Here is a 6,993-nt window from a genome sequence, read left to right as displayed (position 1 = left end):
TCCGCCCCCCCTCCCGAAGACAGCATTGCCAATGATTGCTGCTTCATCGAGTCCGGCCATAGTCGGATCTGACGAGACCGGGGTGCGAACCCCAGTCCCCAGTGGGCAACTGCGTCGACACAAAGCCGATGCTTAGACTGCTACACCACCGCGGACCCGAATTGCCGTCTTTATACGGCATTCTGCGCCCCTATAAACTCTGTATTTGCTATAAAAACTTTACACGTTGTTACTCACGTTCTTATACAATGTAGTCCATATCCATGTAGCCCTCCGTGAGGAAAGTAGCGGCAAACCAGCAAGTAGAGGCTGTAGTTTTTTACATTAATGGACTGCCTGTCAGTGATGTGTCTGGGGTACACTTTCAGTGGCATTTCAGACACAGATAAGACTGCTAGAATGATAGACAGATAGCTAGCTGGCTAGCTAGCTAATGTTGAAAGTGTGTGATTGTTTCCCTTTAAACCCAGTCTAAGGTTGATGGGCCCGAGTTGCGGGGCTCATTCTGAGACTATAATACATATTATAAAACCTAAATTGACGAGTTTTTCCACCACGTAACGCTCCATATCCAGACAGGAGGGGAAAAACTGAATCACCGTTTAATTAAATGTCTGACATGCGGGGCTTGAGGTGTGTGTTTGTGTCGCTAACCGACTCACACCTTTGTCATACAGGCACAGCATGGCTGATGACTCCCCCTTCGGCCTTGGAGGCGTCTGTGTCGGGGTTCCCAGCCTGCCCCCAGAGGTGCAAGGTTCACCACCCAGTGAACCCAGTGCCTCGGGGTCAGAGGTCAACCAGCCCAGGGCCGGGCCAGAGCCGCAGCAGCTGACAGTTTTCGCTTACGGATCATACACGGTGGGCTGATTTGCGAGGTTTACACAGACGCAGGGGCAGATTCTTCAAACAGAGCCGTTTAAGGCCCGAGTGTTTACCTGCGTCCTGCCCTTACAACGTGATTTACAGGCTATTATTCCTGCAAATAAAACACACGGGGTGTTGATTTGGGCATCAGTAACTCCATTCACTCAAGTGTTTCTTTCGCTCAATACCGTGTATACTCCCAAAGAGTACTTTCACGTACAAATACCTATTTACCAGACATAACTATGCCTATTCCCTGACCGAAAGGAGCAGGAAGGAGAAAAGTTGTTATTACTGGTCCCCCTTTTCTTTCAAAAGAAAAACAAGAAGCATAAATGTAGATTGCCTATAATAATGAAGGCAATAATTCTTTCTTTTCCAAGCTTTTGCTAGAAAGACTATAACAAAATCACCATACACAGCAACAGTGGCATGACATTCCCCCTCGCCTGTTTACCATGACATCATCTCATATATTCAGAGGCGACGGCAGGATCTCCAGGCCATAATAAAAAAGTGCACAGCGAAAGGTCTTAAATGGATGTGCGCTGAATGGGCTCATTAGCCTCTAAAGTGGCACAACAAAAGCGATGTGGCCTTACTGCAAATCTTGTCAAGGCCTTTTTGGAGAGCGTTCTCATGACGCCTTCTGACCTCGGGGTAGAGTAAACATTCCATTTAGCCTCCATGACTCGCCAGTAATTACCCAGACTGCCCTGGGGCCCCAGCGCTCGCTGCCTGGCCGGCCGGCTGTGCAGTTTTACTGGCAAACAGACAAAGGAGCACGGTTGCATTTCCTAACAGAGCCGCCCGACACGACTCGATCGAAGAGCGATCGGCGAAAGGGGCTCGTAAATTCACCTTCATAAACTTTTGGGTCCGGGGACGTGGGGTATTCACCCTGATGGAGAGTGGGTTGTAGGTCTCTCTTTTTAATACCCTCACTTTTGCCTTCCCTGCAGATGGCTATCAGCGTTTTCTAAGTCAAAATGCAGTGTCATAACTCATCTCTAGTGGATCCAAGCTAAATGAGATACAGGACAATGTGTGAGATCTGTTCCCCATCAGGTCGGTACTAACCATCGCACATTACTCAGGGTTCAAGGTTTCTTCACTAGTACCCGTAGGCCGATTTAGCTAGCCAGGTTAAAAGACTACAAAATGCAGTTTTAACGCACGGAGAAATTGTGTGCAGGACTCGTGCTTGACGTCGGCATGCAGAAATCATGAAAAGTGCTTCACCAAAACAAATAAAACGACAAAACAGATGAGTCATAAAAAGAAGCTAATGAATAGCTAAGAATAATAATTTTGATTTATGAACAATATCTGGGATAATTATACGTTGTAAAAAAAGACAGGTTTGTCAAGGGACTTTATGTTGTTTTGATTTAACGCTGTGTATGACAAGAAGTTGTACTTGTAGGACTTGTTTCAACTCTGAAAAAGAAAGATTACCGAGTTTCTTGTTTTAAGATTTCTTCTCCTGTTTAGCAAAAAAATCTTATAATAACGAAACAATCATGTTTTCTGCAAACAAGCAATATGACCTGCCGGGGGGGGGGTAAAGAAAATTTGGTAACACTTTCTATGAAGCTTGCATCTATAATGCCCTGTAAGCATCTATTGCATCTATAACGCCCATACTTTCCTAGAATGTGTATTACAATGACTAACGGCTATGGCTGAAGACTGTGAAATAGCACTGAAGTCTCATTATGCATCGCTACAAAACTTCAGCCAAACAAGTTGGCTATGATGCATTATGACATCTGACAGGTAAACAGGCTAACAATGACATGTTTATAATGCATAAATCCATTTTAAATTGACATAGTGTATCATCAACGTGGTTATGAGGTGTTGTGAGGGCGTATACATGGTTATAATGAATCTTACAATGACTTATAGCTACACTTATAGGGCGTTATAGATGCTTATAGGGCGTTATAGATGCAAGCTTCATAGAAAGTGTTACCGAAAATTTTACCAGCAATATGGTGACATAAGCATTAGGAGACTTAAAACAAGACAAACACCTTGATAAGCTTGTTTATGTTTTACAGGATCATATCTGTGCACCTGTGCTAGTGCTAGCTAAAGATGGACGGAGTGTTCCCCGTGTGCGCGCATCCGTCAAGGTGTGCTGACGGCTGAGCTGTGCTGTCTGACGCGGCGGTCACTCGCGTCTGGCAGTCTGGGCTGACACACTTCTGACGCCTCTGTCTGCTACTGGCCAACCACACACACACACACACACACACACACACACACACACACACACACACACACACACACACACAGGTCTAATTGTTCCACTCCCTGTCTGAAACCTCTGGCTTGATGGCCAAGCCAAAGACGCTGCCTCATGGACAAACCTCACAGTCATGGTAATCCATCTGGTGGGACAGGTATGGATCCGTCTTGCTGTGCCGGGCTGTTAAACCCTGAACCTGATCCTGCTGAGTTTAAACAGACGGTGTTTTTGTTTGAAAGCATGGCAGCAAACTGAGCAGCAGACTCGTTGTGCCGGAGTGGATTCTGTTTGGTTAATGTCGTCTTCATCAGGGCTCATGGCTGAAAAGCGATGGCAGCTTGACTGTTTTTTTATAAAATAAATACGAATGAAAGTTGGACGTGTGTCGGTGACATTTGCTCCCTCCTTTATTTCAACACACAGCGGCATGAGCATGAGGGCTGAATGATATTGGAAAAAGAAATCAGCATTGTCACGTTTGTATAGGTATTCAACGTATTTACACAACTTGTAACTTTCAAAGCTGCATTTGCAGAGATTTCATGACTCTAACAATGACGAGGAGGATTTTAGAGGGGGTAAATAAGGCGGCAACCCAAGATGTCATCAAATCAGACTAATTTTGTATCATAAGTCAGGGGCTCTACAATATCTTTCTTCAGTAGATGTCATGAAAAAGCAAACCTGGCTCGACTTCATGTTCCATCAAGAAATAATAACGAGTGACGAGCCTTATGTGACGACTGTGTTTACTGTCACGTCAATGCTGAAACGATACACTGTTCAGCTGTCATAAGCATGAGCATACATACCGCTCGCTTGAACGCACACACACATGCACACACACACATACAGCACACGTCATGTGCCCCCCGGCTACATGAGCGCCACGTGGCGCTTGCTGGTGTCTGTGCACATGTGATTGTGTGCGCTCTCCTTCATGCTGGATGGATTCAAACAAAGGCTGAGCCAACCTGGAGCGACATGGCCTGAAAGGGTCTGGGACTTCGCATCACACATCCCCAATCAAGGGCGCCCGGGTAGCGTAGCGGTCTATTCCATTGCCCATCAACACGGGGATCGCTGGTTCGAATCCCCCCCGTTACCTCCGGTTTGGTCGGGCGTCCCTCCTGACACAATTGGGCGTGTCTGCGGGTGGGAAGCCAGACGTGGGTATGTGTCCCGGTCGCTGCACTAGCGCCTCCTCTGGTCGGTTGGGATGCCTGTTCGGGGGGGAGGGGGAACTGGGGGGGGAATAGCGTGATCCTCCCATGCGCTGCGTCCCCCTGGTGAAACTCCCCGCTGTCAGGTGAAAAGAAGCGGCTGGCGACTCCACATGTATGGGAGGAGGCATGTGGTAGTCTGCAGCCCTCCCCGGATCGGCAGAGGGGGTGGAGCAGAGACCGGGACGGCTCGGAAGAGTTGGGTAACTGGATTACAATGGGGGAAAAAGGGGGAAACCCCCCCCAAAAAAAGAAGAAGAAGAAGAGGAGCTCAGAGCAAAGGTGGCACAGACTATTGATAAAACTGCCCCCCCCCCCCAAAAAAGATCAGTTTTGGGGAAGTCAGTTCAGTGAACAGTTTGGAAACCCCCCCCCGTCCCACCACATGTAGATTTAATTTAATGTTCTCGTGCAACTTAAACACAAGTATTTGACAGAAAGTGGAGCTGAGATAATGTGATCACTTAGAAAACGCCACGGCCTCAGTTGAAAAGGAACTGGATACCTTAACACAACAATAACACAATCGCACACACTAATCATCCCAGTTTCAGCTGCTCACAACACAGCCGTCAAACCCAGGCCCGTCAGGCCTGCCAGCTTCTCCGCCTCGCGTCAAGCGCTAAATGGACGGGTTGTTAGCTTGATGGATGTGCGTTTCCTGAGCGCCGGCACTCGTTTCGACATTAAGCCATACATCATTTTTAATTGACTGGCGCTCGACAGCAACTTGTGATAATTAAAATCCGAAATCCTGACAAATGAGCTGCGAGTCCGGCGCGGCCCCAAAACCCGTTACCTTAAGCGTAATTAGTGCTCCTCTAATAAAGAACCCTGTTAACCTTCACTAGCAGACCCGCAAAAAGGAGGTGCAACCCAGAATAAAACCCCGTGTAGGATGCGGGAAAAAGAAACAAACAACACAACCCCAATTTAAATCCATGCCCTCACCCCCTTATGTGTTGCACGTGAGGCGTGAACAGCCTTGTTTTTGTGTTCATCGAACCCACGGTTTATTCAAAATGCAAAACTCGCAGCTTCAAAAACGGCTTCAGAATACATCGGTTTGTACAAGGCCGCATTATCTGCGGTTCTCAAACGTGGGTTTAAAGGACCGAGGAGAGACGACGGGGCTGAATGCAGGTACTGTTCACACAAGGCGCTCTCTGATCGCATGTTTACACAGCCAGTCACATGCACAAATCTGAGCCGAACCCCCACCCACCCACCACCCCATCACATTACCTTTTTCCAGACAGATTAACCCTAAGATTCAGGTTAACAGCCCTCCAGCACAGGAAGTTCCTGTTTCAAACACTGCAAAGGGACACTGCCATTTTTTTTCTGCACGGGCTCTCGTTATGAGTCTTGACCTGCGGCACACGGTGCCACGAATTCGGCCCGACGCACAGGATATGAAGCGGGGATCTTTCGAGCTCTCATAGACGGGGCCTTACTTCTCCGCGACGCTTGGCACCATGTCAGTCAATTAACATTTCATATACCGTTTACATACCGAGCCACCCACCCACACACACACGCACACACAGACACACACACACATTTTTACAGCCCATTCTAAAGGAAGGGCAGTGAAAACATTTTCTCATCTCACAGCTCGTTTGGAGCTTAAACATAACACTGCATAAACTGTACGTGAGATTCAAAGGAGGGCACAAAAACAGCATACGCCACCGCCGGGACCGCAGTAGCGACGGGCTGTGACTCATTAAGGGCCTGTCGAACAATAAAGATATTCCTGGTGCCCGTGAAGCGAGTCCGACGGGAGTGGATTTTCCATGGTTGTGTGCACCCGGAGTCTATGTAAATAAAGGCAGGGGGTTAGCTGGGCTCCCTGCACACACCTTATAAGGAGGCCGTCTGATCAACACAGCGGGCCCCGGGGACATCCGATCCACGGGGACAAATGGGGATGGCTATGTGCCTGTCTAACCACCTTTAAAGACATATCAGTTTGCCATTGAAATCTACTTGTGGTTTGTCGCGGTGCAGGTCCCTTGTAGTTTGGACGAGTGGACGTTTGATTGTAACGGAGAGAAAACCCTAGAGGGTTGGGTTTTTTTTTTGGAACTGTGTGGGGTGCAGTGTTCACACGATCATGCAAAACCTGGAAAAGTCAGCAAATCTGAAAATATGATATCCAGGCCCTGGAACTGTTATGGAAAAGCCAGGGAAATCTGACTAAAGCAGCATTACACATGTTAAAGATTGACTGACCAATTAAAAAGTAACAGTGGACAGAATCCATTGCAGCAGGGCTTTAAAATATCTGTTGTGGGGCATCCGGGTAGCATGGGTCTATTCTGTTGCCTACCAATACAGGGCTCGCCAGGTCGAATCTCCGTGTTACCTCCGGCTTGGTCGGGCATCCCCACAGACACACTTGGCCTTTCACAAATTACCGCCCCAGAATGGTGCTTGTCCAATCCTACCTTAGCAACAGTTTCTATGTGAGGGAGGTCCGTCAAGCTTTCAAACAGACAGCAAAATGCTGAAACGGTGTGCCTATGGAATCTGCAAATCAGATACTAGATATCTGAAAAGTTTGGAGGGGTATAATTTTCTTTCCCTTCCCGAAACCCAGAACGCAAGAAGCGCAATGTCAGCAATGGGTTTAGCAGTATA

This window comes from Lampris incognitus, chromosome 6 (genome assembly GCF_029633865.1).
Source record: "Lampris incognitus isolate fLamInc1 chromosome 6, fLamInc1.hap2, whole genome shotgun sequence".
NCBI lineage: Eukaryota > Metazoa > Chordata > Actinopteri > Lampriformes > Lampridae > Lampris > Lampris incognitus.
Note: the sequence above shows the minus strand (reverse complement) of the source record.